Genomic DNA, 17,496 nt, shown 5'->3' with positions numbered 1-17,496 from the left:
CTTAATGACTTGGCCTCTGTAGCAGTCTGTGGCAAGGAATTCCACAGATTCACCACCTTCTGGCTAAAGAAATTCCTCCTCATTTTTGTTCTATTCTGAAGTTGTGCCCTTTGGACCTAGACTCACTCACTAAAGAAACATCCTCCCACAGCCATTCTCTCTTGGTCTCTCAATATTCAGTTTCAATGAGATCAGGTCTCCCCCCCCACACATTCTTCTAAACTCCAGTCATCAAACACTCCTCATACATTAACACTTACATTCCTGGAATCATTTTTGTGAACCTCCTTGAGATGCTCTCCGATGCCAACACATCCTTTTATAGACAAGGGGCCCAAAACTGCTCACAAGAGCAGTCTGACCAATGTCTTAGAAAGCCTCGGCATCACATCCTTGTTCTTATATTTTAGTCCTCTCTAAATGAATGCTAACATTGTACATATTTACGTTCCTTACCACCAATTGAACCAGTAAGCTAACCGTTACGCAATCCTACACAAGGCCCTTTGCACCTCTGATTTTTCTCCTAATTTAGAAAAATCTCTCCATTTATTCCTTCTACCAAAGTGCATGACCGTACACCTTCCTACACTATGTTCCATTTGCTACTTCTTTGCCCATTCTCCAAATCTGTCTAAGTCCTGTAGACTCCTGCTTCCCCACACTAACTACTCCTCTACCTATTTTTGTATTGTCTGCAATCTTGGCCACAAAGCCATCAATCCTGTCATCCAAATCATTGGCATTTAACTGAAACCTGGGGAGCAACCCTAGTTACTGGCAGCCATCCAGAGTAAACCCTCTTTCTTCTCACTCTTTGCCTCCTGCCAGTCAGCAAACCTTCTATCCAAGCTAGCGTCTTTCCTGTAATGTCACGGGCTCGTATCTTGTTAACCAATACTATTTGTACACTTTGTCAAAAGCCTTCTGAAAATTCATGTACACATCACCCACTGACACTCCTTTGTCTTTTCTGCCTGTTATTTTGTCAAAGAATTCCAACAGATTTGTCGGGCAAGATTTCTCCTTAAGGAAACCATTCTCACTTTGGCCTACTTTACCACGTGCCTTCAAGTACCCCAAAACCTTATCCTTAACAAGGGACTCCAACATCCTCTCAATCACTGAGTCAGGCTAACTGGTCTATAATTTCCTTTCTTCTGTCTCCTTCCCTTCTTAAAGAGCAGAGTGACATTTGCAATTTTCCAGTCACCCAAAACCATACCAGAATCTAGAGATTCTTGAAGAATCATTACTAATGCCTCCACAATCTCACCAGCTACCTCCTTCAAAATCCTGGGGTGTAGTCTGTCTGGTCCAGGTGACTTACCTACCTTCAAACTTCTTAGCTTCCCAAGCACCCATTCCTTAGTGATAGCAATGACTCTCACTTCTGCCCCCTGACACTCTTGAATTTCTGGCATACTGCAAAACACTTACTACCATTTCTTTATCCTCTATTACTACCTTTCCAGTGTCATTTTCCAATATCCACTTTCACCACTCTTTTATAGGCAATAGACAATAGACAGTAGGTGCAGAAGTAGGCCATTTGGCCCTTCTAGCCAGCACCGCCACTCACTGTGATCATGGCTGATCATACACAATCAGAACCCCGTTCCTGCCCTCTCCCCATATCCCTTGACCCCGCTATCTATAAGAGCTCTATCTAACTCTCTCTTGAATGCATCCAGAGACTTGGCCTCCATTGCCTTCTGGGGCAGAGCATTCCACATATCCACCAGTCTCTGGGTGAAAAAGTTTTTCTGCATCTCAGTTCTAAATGGCCTACCCCTTATTCTTAAACTGTGTCCTCTAATTCTGGACTCACCCATCAGCGGGAACATGCTTCCTGCCTCCAGCATGTCCAATCCCTTAATAATCTTACATGTCTCAATCAGATCCCCTTCTAAATTCCAGTGTATACAAGCCCAATCTTTCAACATATGACAGTCCCACCATTCCGAGAATTAACCTTGTGAACCTACGCTGCACTCCCTCAATAGCAAGAATGGAGACCAAAACTGCACACAATACTCCAGGTGGGGTCTCAACAGGGCCCTGTACAGCTGCAGAAGGACCTCTTTACTCCTATACTCAATTCCTCTTGTTATAAAAGCCAGCATGCCATTAGCTTTCTTCACTGCCTGCTGTACCTGCATGCTTGCTTTCATTGACTCACATAACCTCACATTTATCCACATTAAATTGCATCTGCCCACTCACCCAACCTGTCCAAGTCACCCTGCATTCTCATAACATAGTCCTGACATTTCACACTGCCACCCAGCTTTGTGTCATCAGCAAATTTGCTAATGTTACTTTTAATCCCTTTTTTACACAATACATCTGAAAAATCATTTGGTATCCTCTTTGATATTTTGGCTAGCTTACCTTCATATTTCATCTTTTCTTTCCTTTTGTTTTCTTTGTAAGTTGCCTTGTGTTGGTTTTTAAAATCTACTGAATAAAATGCACTTTCCTACTGCTGGTTACACCTCCATAAATACTCACCGGGTCTGCACGTCCTCTTCCATTTTTGTTCCTAAATCAAAGATTGTCTCCATCTCTGTTGTTTTCAAGGTTAACTTCCCAACCGTTGCACCCTACAAGGAAGAAAATATTTTTGCTATCCTCTTTGATATTACCCTTTTTTTATGTTATAAAACAATGCACATATTCTGAGAAAGGAATAAATAAAATGTTATTAAAGGAATAACTGCCTATCCAGAAGCCATTTTAATACACTGACAGATAAAGATGCCAATTTCTTACATGAACCTGAGGGGTTTTCACAATAATCTGGCAGTTTTTGTGGTCAGGATTACTGAGAGTAGTTATGACAAGATCCAGGATATTAACTGAACTTAGATTCCGTGTCGCTGTGATTGGATTTGAACCAGTTTACAGGGTGATTTGTATCCAAGCTTCCACATTACTCTTTGGATGATTAAATACCACACCACCACCATGCCATGGAGAGCTGAGGGAGGAAAATCCGTAGTAATCGACTAATTTATTTCAGGTTAGTGCAGAAAATGTTGTTTGGCAGATGCAGTGGTAGGTGACCAGGAAGTAGGAAAGGTCCTTTACAGTTTTCTCAGTAAACAGCACATTTCCCATGTGACTGCTGCAAGCAAAAGGGTGTGGTGCAGAACAAAGTAAGTTGCATTGTATTCCAAAGAGTCATCACGTGTCGAATAGTTCCATGTCCATCACATCTGTAGAATAGATTCGTGTCTATCCCATGTGTAGAATAGTTCCATGTCCATCACATGTTGGAATAATTCCATGTCCATCATATGTGTAGAATAGATTCGTGTCTATCCTATGTGTAGAATAGTTCCATGTCTATCCCATGTGTAGAATAGATTCATGTCTATCCCATGTGTAGAATAATTCCATGTCCATCACATGTGTAGAATAGATTCGTGTCTATCCCATGAGTAGAATAGTTCCATGTCTATCCCATGTGTAGAATAGATCAATGTCTATCACATGTTGGAATAGTTCCATGTCTATCCCATGTGTAGTATAGATCCATGTCTATCCCAAGTGTAGAATTGATCAATGTCCAACTCATGTGTAGAATAGTTCCATGTCTATCCCAAGTGTAGAATAGATCAATGTCCATCACATGTGGAATAGTTCCATGTCTATCCCATGTGTAGAATAGATCTATGTCTATCCCATGTGTAGAATAGATCCATGTCTATCCCATGTGTAGAATAGTTCCATGTCTATCCCGTGTGTAGAATAGTTCCATGTCTATCCCGTGTGTAGAATAGTTCCATGTCCATCACATGTTGGAATAGATCCATGTCCATCACATGTTGGAATAGTTCCATGTCCATCACATGTGTGGAATAGTTCCATGTCTATCCCATGTGTAGAATAGATCCATGTCTAACCCATGTGTAGAATAGTTCCATGTCCATCACATGTGTAGAATAGATCCATGTCCATCACATGTGGAATAGTTCCATTTCTATCCCATGTGCAGAATAGATCCGTGTCCATCACGTGTAGAATAGATCCGTGTCCATCATGTGTGGAATAGTTCCATCTCTATCCCATGTGCAGAATAGATCCGTGTCCATCACGTGTAGAATAGTTCCATGTCTATCCCATGTGTAGAAAAGATCCATGTCCATCACATGTGTAGAATAGTTCCATGTCTACCCCATGTGTAGAATATTTCCATGTCCATCACATGTGTAGAATAGTTCCATGTCTAATCCATGTGTAGAATAGTTCCATGTCTAACCCATGTGTAGAATAGTTCCATGTCCATCACATGTGTAGAATAGTTCCATGTCTATCCCATGTGTAGAATAGATCCATGCCTAACCCATGTGTAGAATAGTTCCTTGTCTATCCCATGTGTAGAATAGTTCCATGTCTATCCCATGTGTAGAATAGATCCGTGTCCATCACGTGTGGAATAGTTCCATCTCTATCCCATGTGTAGAATAGTTCCATGTCTATCCCGTGTGTAGAATAGTTCCATGTCCATCACATGTGTAGAATAGTTCCATGTCCATCACATGTGTAGAATAGTTCCATGTCCATCACATGTGGAATAGTTCCATCTCTATCCCATGTGCAGAATAGATCCGTGTCCATCACGTGTAGAATAGATCCGTGTCCATCATGTGTGGAATAGTTCCATCTCTATCCCATGTGCAGAATAGATCCATGTCCATCACGTGTAGAATAGTTCCATGTCTATCCCATGTGTAGAATAGATCCGTGTCCATCACGTGTAGAATAGATCCGTGTCCATCATGTGTGGAATAGTTCCATCTCTATCCCATGTGCAGAATAGATCCGTGTCCATCACGTGTAGAATAGTTCCATGTCTATCCCATTTGTAGAAAAGATCCATGTCCATCACATGTGTAGAATAGTTCCATGTCTACCCCATGTGTAGAATATTTCCATGTCCATCACATGTGTAGAATAGTTCCATGTCTAATCCATGTGTAGAATAGTTCCATGTCTAACCCATGTGTAGAATAGTTCCATGTCCATCACATGTGTAGAATAGTTCCATGTCTATCCCATGTGTAGAATAGATCCATATCTAACCCGTGTGTAGAATAGTTCCATGTCTATCCCATGTGTAGAATAGATCCGTGTCCATCACGTGTGGAATAGTTCCATCTCTATCCCATGTGTAGAATAGTTCCATGTCTATCCCGTGTGTAGAATAGTTCCATGTCCATCACATGTGTAGAATAGTTCCATGTCCATCACATGTGTAGAATAGTTCCATGTCTATCCCGTGTGTAGAATAGTTCCACGTCCATCACATATGTAGAATAGATCCATGTCTAACCCGTGTGTAGAATAGTTCCATGTCTAACCCATGTGTAGAATAGTTCCATGTCCATCACATGTGTAGAATAGATCCATGTCTAACCCGTGTGTAGAATAGTTCCATGTCCATCACATGTGTAGAATAGTTCCATGTCTATCCCATGTGTGGAATAGTTCCATGTCTAACCCATGTGTAGAATAGTTCCATGTCTAACCCATGTGCAGAATAGTTCCATGTCTATCCCATGTGTGGAATAGTTCCATGTCTAACCCATGTGTAGAATAGTTCCATGTCTATCCCATGTGCAGAATAGATCCATATCTAACCCGTGTGTAGAATAGTTCCATGTCTATCCCATGTGTAGAATAGATCCGTGTCCATCACGTGTGGAATAGTTCCATCTCTATCCCATGTGTAGAATAGTTCCATGTCTATCCCGTGTGTAGAATAGTTCCATGTCCATCACATGTGTAGAATAGATCCATATCTAACCCGTGTGTAGAATAGTTCCATGTCTATCCCATGTGTAGAATAGATCCGTGTCCATCACGTGTGGAATAGTTCCATCTCTATCCCATGTGTAGAATAGTTCCATGTCTATCCCGTGTGTAGAATAGTTCCATGTCCATCACATGTGTAGAATAGTTCCATGTCCATCACATGTGTAGAATAGTTCCATGTCTATCCCGTGTGTAGAATAGTTCCACGTCCATCACATATGTAGAATAGATCCATGTCTAACCCGTGTGTAGAATAGTTCCATGTCTAACCCATGTGTAGAATAGTTCCATGTCCATCACATGTGTAGAATAGATCCATGTCTAACCCGTGTGTAGAATAGTTCCATGTCCATCACATGTGTAGAATAGTTCCATGTCTATCCCATGTGTGGAATAGTTCCATGTCTAACCCATGTGTAGAATAGTTCCATGTCTAACCCATGTGCAGAATAGTTCCATGTCTATCCCATGTGTGGAATAGTTCCATGTCTAACCCATGTGTAGAATAGTTCCATGTCTATCCCGTATGTAGAATAGTTCCACGTCCATCTCATGTGTAGAATAGTTCCATGTCTAACCCATCTGTAGAATAGTTCCATGTCTATCCCATGTGTAGAATAGTTCCACGTCCATCCCATGTGTAGAATAGTTCCATGTCTAACCCATCTGTAGAATAGTTCCATGTCTAACCCGTGTGTAGAATAGTTCCATGTCCATCACATGTGTAGAATAGTTCATTTTACCAGTTTTTAAGGTAACAAGGTCTAATTTTTCCAGTGTAAGTACTGGTTTCAAACACAGATTGAGGCAGCTATACAAATGGTGTTTGTACAAATATAAACTATAACAATTCTGAATTTGATTTGTCAGAGTATTTTTGTTTCCATTACTGTGCCTTTCTTCCAAGAGGATTTGTCATGGTTTGGAGGTTTGCGTGCCTCAATGACCCAGAGAGCTATGTTGGCTGGAGTCAAGGCTTTATGCCTTGGCTCTTGGTAGGGTCATCCATGCCAAACAGGTCAAAGGGTAGAGGCCAAACCAAGAGTGGTCCACCGGTCCTCCAGGTTCAGGGGTTCAGCTTAGGGCTAACAACCCTAACTGGAAACATTCATGAAGAATCCTTCTACATCTAAACGTGATAGTTTTCCTGAGTTTCCAAAGTTCAAAGTAAAATCTATTATCGGAATACATACATGTTACCACACTAAGTTTCTTTTTTTCTGCTGGCAGACTTAGCAAATCTATAGAACAGTAACTGTGAACTGTAAACTGGAATTTGCATGACTGGTAGTACTAAAAACTGAGCTACTGACATGAAGAAAGAAGCCCTGAACAGTGTCAGAGACGGAGGGCCTATATTGCTGCCCTAATCACCAGTGGCCTAATGGGCAGTAGAGAGAGACTATGCCTTTATCGATGATTAAGTGTTATAATTTGATGCAATGTTAGCCATACAATATTCAGTAATGAATTGACTTGTGCCATGGCCGGATGTAGAGTCTCCTCCATTTCCCTCCATAGATGCAGCCTGACTTACTGAGTTCCTCCAGTGTTTTGCATGTTGTTCTATGATGGGGCTGAGATTTATTGCTAAGCAAAACTGTCTACAGAATGTGCTGAGAGTTTGAGAACTATGGGAAACCAATATTGCAGATACTGAAATTCTGAATTAATTTAAAGAAATCCTTCAGTAGGTCAGGCAGCATCTAAACACCTAACGAAAGGGAGCAGCAGAAAGCTTTATGGCCTCACAAGGCAGTCACCATTCAGCGAGCTTGTGGCTGTTCTGATTTCAGCCTCCATTTTAATTGTCCGTCTTCCCATATCCTTGCCACCCATAAAAGCCAAATCTCTAGATGACATGGCCTTGAATATATTCAATAAATATGCCTGTCCAATTTTGGATCCCAGCAACTTACGTATCATTAGAGAAGAAATACCTTCCCATCTTCACCTTAAATGGGCAATTCCTTTTTTTGGTTCTAGATTCCACCATAAAGGAAAACATCATTTCAGCATCAATCCAGTTCAAAACTTCATGTGATTCAATAAGATCACCTTGCCCTTTTCTAAACTCTTAGAAGCTCAATATGTGCAAACTTCCCTTCCAAACTCCTTCATCTCAGAAATCAGTGCAGTGAATTGTCCTTGTCCACCCAGTGAACATAGTCAACCTCCTCTGAAGTGCCCCAGTCCATTTAGTGAATGTAGTGAGTGCAGTGCATCTCTGAACTGTCCTCAACCACTTAGTCACCATAGTCAACATGGTGAACTTCCTCTGAACTGTCCTCATCCACTTAGTCACCATAGTCAACATGGTGAACTTCCTCTGAACTGACCTCATCCACTCAGTCAACGTAGTCAACATGGTGAACTTCTTCTGAACTGTCCTCATCCACTTAGTCACCGTAGTCAACATGGTGAACTTCCTCTGAACTGTCCTCATCCACTTAGTCACCGTAGTCAACATGGTGAACTTCTTCTGAACTGTCCTCATCCACTTAGTCACCGTAGTCAACATGGTGAACTTCTTCTGAACTGTCCTCATCCACTTAGTCACCGTAGTCAACATGGTGAACTTCTTCTGAACTGTCCTCATCCACTCAGTCACCGTAGTCAACATGGTGAACTTCCTCTGAACTGTCCTCATCCACTCAGTCACCGTAGTCAACATGGTGAACTTCCTCTGAACTGTCCTCATCCACTCAGTCACCGTAGTCAACATGGTGAACTTCTGCTGAACTGACCTCATCCATTCAGTCACCGTAGTCAACATGGTGAACTTCTGCTGAGCGGTCCTCATCCACTCAGTCACCGTAGTCAACATGGTGAACTTCTGCTGAGCTGTCCTCATCCACTCAGACAACATAGTCAACATGGTGAACTTCCTCTGAACTGTCCTCAACCACTCAGTCACCGTAGTCAACATGGTGAACTTCTGATGAGCTGTCCTCATCCACTCAGTCACCGTAGTCAACATGGTGAACTTCCTCTGAACTGTCCTCATCCACTCAGTCACCGTAGTCAACATGGTGAACTTCTGATGAGCTGTCCTCATCCACTTAGTCACCGTAGTCAACATGGTGAACTTCCTCTGAACTGTCCTCATCCATTCAGTCACCGTAGTCAACATGGTGAACTTCCTCTGAACTGTCCTCAACCACTCAGTCACCGTAGTCAACATGGTAAACTTCCTCTGAACTGTCCTCATCCACTCAGACAACATAGTCAACATGGTGAACTTTCTCTGAACTGTCCTCATCCACTTAGTCACCGTAGTCAACATGGTGAACTTCCTCTGAACTGTCCTCAACCACTCAGTCACCATAGTCAACATGGTGAACTTCCTCTGAACTGTCCTCATCCACTTAGTCACCGTAGTCAACATGGTGAACTTCTGCTGAGCTGTCCTCATCCACTCAGTCACCGTAGTCAACATGGTGAACTTCCTCTGAACTGTCCTCAACCACTCAGTCACCGTAGTCAACATGGTGAACTTCTGCTGAGCTGTCCTCATCCACTCAGTCACCGTAGTCAACATGGTGAACTTCCTCTGAACTGTCCTCATCCACTCAGTCACCGTAGTCAACATGGTGAACTTCTGATGAGCTGTCCTCATCCACTCAGTCACCGTAGTCAACATGGTGAACTTCTGCTGAGCTGTCCTCATCCACTCAGTCACCGTAGTCAACATGGTGAACTTCTGATGAGCTGTCCTCAACCACTCAGTCACCGTAGTCAACATGGTGAACTTCCTCTGAACTGTCCTCAACCACTCAGTCACCGTAGTCAACATGGTGAACTTCCTCTGAACTGTCCTCAACCACTCAGTCACCATAGTCAACATGGTGAACTTCCTCTGAACTGACCTCATCCACTCAGTCACCGTAGCCAACATGGTGAACTTTCTCTGAACTGTCCTCATCCACTTAGTCACCATAGTCAACATGGTGAACTTTCTCTGAACTGTCCTCATCCATTCAGTCACCGTAGTCAACATGGTGAACTTTCTCTGAACTGTCCTCATCCATTCAGTCACCGTAGTCAACATGGTGAACTTCCTCTGAACTGTCCTCATCCACTCAGTCACCGTAGTCAACATGGTGAACTTCCTCTGAACTGACCTCATCCATTCAGTCACCGTAGTCAACATGGTGAAATTCTGCTGAGCTGTCCTCATCCACTCAGACAACATAGTCAACATGGTGAACTTCCTCTGAACTGTCCTCATCCATTCAGACAACATAGTCAACATGGTGAACTTCTGATGAGCTGTCTTCATCCATTCAGTCACCGTAGTGAACATGGTAAACTTCTTCTGAGCTGTCCTCATCCACTTAGTCACCGTAGTCAACATGGTGAACTTCTGATGAGCTGTCCTCATCCACTCAGTCACCGTAGTCAACATGGTGAACTTTCTCTGAACTGTCCTCATCCACTCAGTCAACATAGTCAACATGGTGAACTTCCTCTGAACTGTCCTCATCCACTCAGTCAACATAGTCAACATGGTGAACTTCTGCTGAACTGTCCTCATCCACTTAGTCACCGTAGTGAACATGGTGAACTTCTGCTGAGCTGTCCTCATCCACTCAGACAACATAGTCAACATGGTGAACTTCTGCTGAGCTGTCCTCATCCATTCAGTCACCGTAGTCAACATGGTGAACTTCTGCTGAGCTGTCCTCATCCACTCAGACAACATAGTCAACATGGTGAACTTCCTCTGAACTGTCCTCATCCACTCAGACAACATAGTCAACATGGTGAATTTCCTCTGAACTGTCCTCATCCACTCAGACAACATAGTCAACATGGTGAACTTCCTCTGAACTGTCCTCATCCACTCAGACAACATAGTCAACATGGTGAACTTCCTCTGAACTGTCCTCAACCAACTAGTGAGGGATATATTTAACGGAGAGATCAAAACTGCACATAGCACCCCACATCTGGACTTATAAATGCCCTCTTGCTATGGAAAGGGAACTGAGGTTAACGTTTCAGGTTGAAGATCTTCCATCAAATTACAGAAGGATTTAGCAATTACTTCTACAGTGCCACCGCTGAGAATGTTCTAAAGTGGCAATATTACAAGTGATTGTTCACATAAAATATCAATACTTTCAGGGTAAATACTGAGCTAGAAGATTTGAGGATAACATATGACATTATTACAGTGCCAATAACCCAGGTTCAACTCCTGCCACTGTCTCTAAGAAGTTTGTACTTTCTTGCCCTGACCCTGTACGTTTCCTCTGGGTGCTCCGGTTTCCTCCCACATTCCAAAGACATACAGGTTAGCCTTTATTGGACATGAATCATTTCCCACTTAAAACACAAGAGATTTTGCAGATGCTGGACATCCGGAGCAACCCACACAAAATGCTGGAGGAACTCAGCAGGTCAGGCAGCATCTATGGAAATGAACAAATAGTTGATGTTTCAGGACGAGACTGGAAAGGAAGGGGGAAGAAGCCAGATTAGGAAGGTGGGGGAGAAGAAGGAGTACAAGCTAGAAAGTGATAGGTGAAGCCATATGACTGGAGGAAGGGTAGGATGAGGTAAGAAACTGAGGGGTGATAGGAAGAAAATATAAAGGGCTGGAAAAGAAGGAATCTGATAGGAGAGAAGAGTGGACCCTGGGAGAAGGGGAAGAAGGGACACCAGGGAGGATAATAGGCAGGTGAAAAGAAGAGGTAAAGGGGGGAGGCAGACTGGGGAATTAGGAAGAGGAAAAGGGGAGGAGGAAAGTTGGAGAAATTGGACCACCATCTTCAACTGGATCTTAGTGCCAAACACTAAGATCCAGTGGCCATTCCCCAGCCCAACTCTCCACTTTGTGCAGAGATTATTCCCTCCGTGATTCCCTTATTCATTCATCTTTCTCCTGGCACTGTATCCCTGCAAGAGGAAGAAGTGCTACACATGTTCATTCGCCTCCTCCCTCATCTCCATTCATGGCCCCAATCAGTCCTTCCAGGTGAGGCAACACTTCACCTGTAGATCCGTTATGGTCGTCTATCGTATCCAGTGCTCCTGATGCAGCCTCCCTCACGTTGAAGAGACCTGCCATAGATTGGGGGGCGGGGTCACTTCATCCACCATAAGAAAGGTTTCCCATGGCCAACCATTTTAGTTCAAATTTCCATTCTCACTCCGATATGTCGGCCCATTGCCTCTTTTACTAGGGAGGAAGTCACCGCTAGGTTGCAGGAGGCAGGTAACTGGGTGACTGTCAGAAGAAGGAAGGGAAATGGACAGCCGATGCAGAGTACCCCTGTGGCCATTCTCCTCAATAATAAGTGTACCATTTGGATATCGTTGAAGAGGACAGCCTACCAGGAGAGAGCCACAGTGACCAGGTCTCTGGCATTGAACCTGGTGCTGTGGCACAGAAGAGAAGAGAGGTGAACAGGATTGCAGTGCTGACAGGAGACTCCATAGTCTGAGGAACAAAGATGAGATTCTGTGGGCGCTACGGAGACACCCGGATGGTATGCTGCCTCCCAGGTGCCAGGGTCAGGGACATCTCAGATCAAGTCTACAGCATTCTAAAGGGGGAGGACGAGCAGCCAGAAGTCTTGGTACATATCGGCACCAATGACATAGGTAGGAGAGATGAGCAAGTCTGAGGAGAGATTTTAGGGAGTTAGAAAGCTGAAGAACAGAACCTCCAGGGTAGCAGTGCCTGAATTACAGCCTGTGCCACCTACCAGTGAGGGTAAGAATAGAATGACTTAGCAGATGAATGTGTGGTTGAGGAACTGGTGCAAAGGGCAGGGGTTCATATTTATGGGTCATTGGGATCTCTTCTGGGGAAGGTACGACCTGTACAAAAGGGACGATTTACACCTGAACCCGAGAGGGAGGAATATCCTTGCAGGCAGGTTTGCTAGAGCTGTTCGGGAGGGTTTAAGTTAATTTGGCAGGAGGATGGGAACCAAGGTGATAGTGCTGAGGTTGAGAAAGTTGGTTCACAAAGGCAGTGTGCAGTGAGACAGCTAGCAAGGGGAGGCTGATGATTAGACAAAATTGTAGTTGACAGGATGAAATGCAACGTAAAAGGCAGACAAGATGGAAAAGAGTGAATACATGACTGAAGGTGCTATATTTGAAAGCACACAGTATACAGAATAATGTAGCTGAACTTGTAGGCATTACTGAATCGTACCTGAAAAATTATTATACCTGGGAGCTTAACATCCAAGGACACATATTATATCAGGAAGGCAGAGGGGCCAAGATTGCTGTGTTGGAAAAAAGTTAAATCAAATCATTAGAAACAAATGATGGGAGTTTTGCACAGACCCCCAAACAGTAGTAAAGATCATCTATAAATTACAACATGAGATAGAAAGTGCATCTCAAAAGGGCAATGCTATAATAGACATGGAGGATTTCAATTTGCAGGTAGATTGGGAAAATCATATTGGTGCTGGATCCCAAGAGATGGAATTTCTATAATGCCTATGTTGGCTGTTTAGAGCAGCTTGAGGTTGAGCCCAAGAGGGGTTCAGCAATTCTGGATTGAGCATTGTGCAATGAACTGGAATTGATTAGAGAGCTTAAGGTAAAGGAACCCTTAACGGCAAGTGATAATAATATGATAGAATTCAATGTGTAATTTGAGAAGAAGCTAAATCAGATGTATCAGTATTACAGTGGAGTAACGGCAATTACAGAGACATGATTGGAAAGGAACACTAGCAGGGGTGACAGCAGAACAGCAATGCCTGGAATTTCTGGGAGCAATTCGGAAGATGCAGGGTATATACATCCAAAGAGGAAGAAGTATTCCAACAATAAGAGAAGTCAAGGCCAACATAAATGCCAAAGAGAGGGCATATAATAGAACAAAAATCAGTGGGAAATTAGAGGATTGGGAAGCTTTTAAAAACCAACAGAAGGCAACTAAAAGAAGTCATAAAAGTAGAAAAGATGGAATACAAAGTTAATACAAAGGTATTGCCAATAATACTAAAAAGGATACCAAAAGTTTCTTCAGATATATAAAGCATAAAAGAGAGGTGAGAGTAGATATCGAATTATCGGAAAATTATACTGGAGAGGTAGTAGTGGGGGGACAAGGAAATAGCGGATGAACTGAGTAAGTATTTTGCAACAGTCATCATTGTGGAAGATACTTGCAGTATGCCAAAAGTTCAAAAGTGTGAGGGGACAGAAGTGTGTGAAGTTGCCATTACTAGGGAGAAGGCTCTTGGGAAACTGAAAGATCTGAAGGTAAATAAGTCACCTGGACCAGATTGTATACACCCCAGCGTTCTGAAAGAGATGGAGATATTGTGGAGGGATTAGTAATAACCTTTCAAGAATCAATTGATTCTGGCATGAATCCAGAGATGGGGAAAATTGCAAATGTCACTGCACTCTTCAAAAAGGCAGAAGAAAATAAATGATAGGCCAGTTAGACTGACTTTGTGGTTGGGAAAATGGTGGAGTCGATGGTTAAGGATGTTGTTTCAGAGTACTTGGAGGATCATGTTAAAATGGGCCGTAGTCAGCATTTTGGCTCAATTTAGTGGCTACCCCAATTAGTTGAAGTCTTATGGAAATAGTTAAGAAATGTATAAAAAAAGACAAACTACCATTTAACTTAGTGACAAATTATGTATTTAAATGAAATGCAGAACAAATTAGAACAATAACAATAGTAATGCAGTACTAGAAAACCGTAGCTCATAATAGCTATTGACGGCGATTTTCTATTGATTGACTGTAAATGAGGAAATCAGTGCAGACTCCTTGTGCTGATAATGGGCTGCCTTCATATAGTACTTTCGATGATTGTATCTGCCAAATCTTCATCTTCACTGTAACATTCAAGATTATTGCCAATACCTTCTGGTTTAAGATGGTGCTGCGGAAGGCTGGTGACAACTTACTGGTGGTTCTCAAAGCAAGAAATGTTTAATCTTTAATGTTTTAATTCTTTTGGGGAGGTGGGGGGGTGATGTTATTACAGCTCAGTATGTTCCAGAATTCAGACTCAATTCCAGAGCCATTCTGTAAGGTATGACCTCCATGTGGAATGTCAGGGCTGTCCAGTTTCCTCCCAAAGTCCAGACACATTAATTGGTCATCGTAAATTGTCCCACGATTAGCCAGTGTTGTGGGGTTGCTGAAGCAGCATGGCTCAAAGGGCCACTAACTAAACGAATAAACAAACAGTTGTCCCAAATAAGCAGAAACCCCAATTAACCAATGGCCCGATTAACCAGAATCCAATGTACTTTGCTTTCATATTTATAACAAAACAATATTTAGATTATATGGTCTTGGATGGAACTGGAATTTTTCAAACCACTGGGCAGCAAGGTAGAACAGCAGCTACAGACCAGCAATCACAACTGGGGTTCCATTCCCGCTGCTGTCTGTAAGGAGTTTGTACAAACCCCATTCCCAGAAAAGTTGGGATATTTTCCAAAATGCAATAAAAACAAAAATCTGTGATGTTAATTCACGTGAACTTTTATTTAACTGACAAAGAAAAGATTTTCAATAGTTTTACCGACCAACTTAATTGTATTTTGTAAATATACACAAATTTAGAATTTGATGGCTGCAACACACTCAACAAAAGTTGGGACAGAGGCATGTTTACCATTGTGTTACATCACCTTTCCTTTTAATAACACTTTTTGTTTTGTAACTGAAGATACTAATTGTAGTAGATTTGCAATTGGAATTTTTGTCCATTCTTGCTTGATATAAGACTTCAGCTGCCCAACAGTCCGTGGTCTCCGTTGTCTAATTCTCCTCTTCATGATGCGCCATACATTTTCCATGGGAGATAGATCTGGACTGGCAGCGGGCCAGTCAAGCACGCGCACTCTGTGTCTACAAAGCCACGCTGTTGTAGCCCGTGCAGAATGTGGTCTGGCATTGTCCTGCTGAAATAAGCATGGACGTCCCGAGAAGAGACGTCGCCTTGATGGCAACATATGTCTCTCTAAAATCCTAATATACGCCTCAGAGTCAATGGTACCTTCACATACATGCAACTCACCAATACCGTGGGCACTGATGCACTCCCATACCATCACAGATGCTGGCTTTTGCACCTTTTGCTAATAACAATCAGGATGGTCGTTTTCATCCTTGGCACGGAGAGCTCGATACCCGTTTTTTCCAAAAACTAGCTGACATGTGGACTCATCTGACTACAGCACACGGTTCCAGTCTTTCGGTCCATCTGAGATGAGCTCGGGCCCAGAGAACTCACCGGCGTTTCTGCATAGAGTTGATGTATGGCTTCCTCCTTGCGTAATAGTTTCAAGTTGCATTTCTGGATGCAGCAACGGACTGTGTTAAGTGACAATGGTTTTCCAAAGTACTCCTGAGCCCAGGTGGCTATAATTGTCACAGTAGCACAATGGTTTCTTAGGCAGTGCTGCCCGAGGGCTCGAAGATCACACACATTCAACAGTGGTTTCTGACCTTGTCCTTTATGCACTGAGATGTCTCTGAATTCTCTGAATCTTTTCACAATATTATGTACTGTAGATGTTGGAAGACCTAAATTCTCTGCAATCTTGCGTTGGAAAATGTTCCTTTTGAACTGATTAACAATTCTCATGAATTTTGGCACAAAGGGGTGAGTCACGACCCACCCTTGCTTGCAAAGACTGAGCCTTTGATGGATGCTACTTTTATACCCAGTCACGATACCTCACCTGCTACCAATGAGCCTGCTTAATGCGGAGTCTTCCAAACCGGTGTTACTTGAATATTCTGTGCACTTTTCAATCTTATTTTAACTCTGTCCTAACTTTTGTTGAGTGTGTTGCAGCCATCAAATTCGAAATTTGTGTATATTTACAAAATACGATTAAGTTAGTCAGTAAAACTATTGAATATCTTTTCTTTGTACTTTTGACAGTTAAAAAAGGGTTCACGTGAATTAACATATCACAGATTTTTGTTTTTATTGCATTTCGGAAAATATCCCAACTTTTCTGGAAATGGGGTTTGTACATTCTCTTCGTGACTGCGTGAGATTCCTCCCACATTACAAAGACGGATGGGTTAATGGGCGTGCCATGTTGGCGCCAGAAGCGTGGTGATGCTTGTGGGCTGCCCCCAGCATGTTTTTGGCCCATGGTGGTCGTTGACACAAACGGCGCATTTCACTGAACGTGATAAATAAAGAACATCTTTTCTTTACTTTGCAGTGGAAAAGGGGCGAAATGCAGGTACTGTCACGTACTGGGTAGGTTAATTGGCCATTGTAAATTGTCCGGTGATAATGCTGAGGTTAATCACAGACAGTAAACAAGATAAATATATTCATGGGCACTCTTTGGTTTACAACGATGTGTGGGTAAAGACCAATGCACAAGCTTCACAAAAATGCTCAAAAGGGTGCCAGGGTAGTGTAGCGGTTAGCATGATGCTATTACAGCTCCGGGCGTTCTGGAGTTCAGGGTTCAAATCCGGCACCATCTGTAAGGATTCTCTCTACGTCCTCCCTGTGGAATGTGTGGGGTGCTCTGGTTTCCTCCCACAGTCCAAAGAGGTACCTGGTGGGTTCATTGGTCATTGTAAATTGTCCCGTGATTAGATTAGGGCTAATCGGGCTTGTCGGGGTTGCTGGAGTGGCCTGGCTCGAAGGACCGGAAAGGCCAACTCCACATTGTACTTTATAAATAA

Source organism: Hypanus sabinus, chromosome 29 (genome assembly GCF_030144855.1).
Source record: "Hypanus sabinus isolate sHypSab1 chromosome 29, sHypSab1.hap1, whole genome shotgun sequence".
In the NCBI taxonomy this organism is placed as follows: domain Eukaryota; kingdom Metazoa; phylum Chordata; class Chondrichthyes; order Myliobatiformes; family Dasyatidae; genus Hypanus; species Hypanus sabinus.
This window is presented reverse-complemented; position numbering follows the sequence as displayed.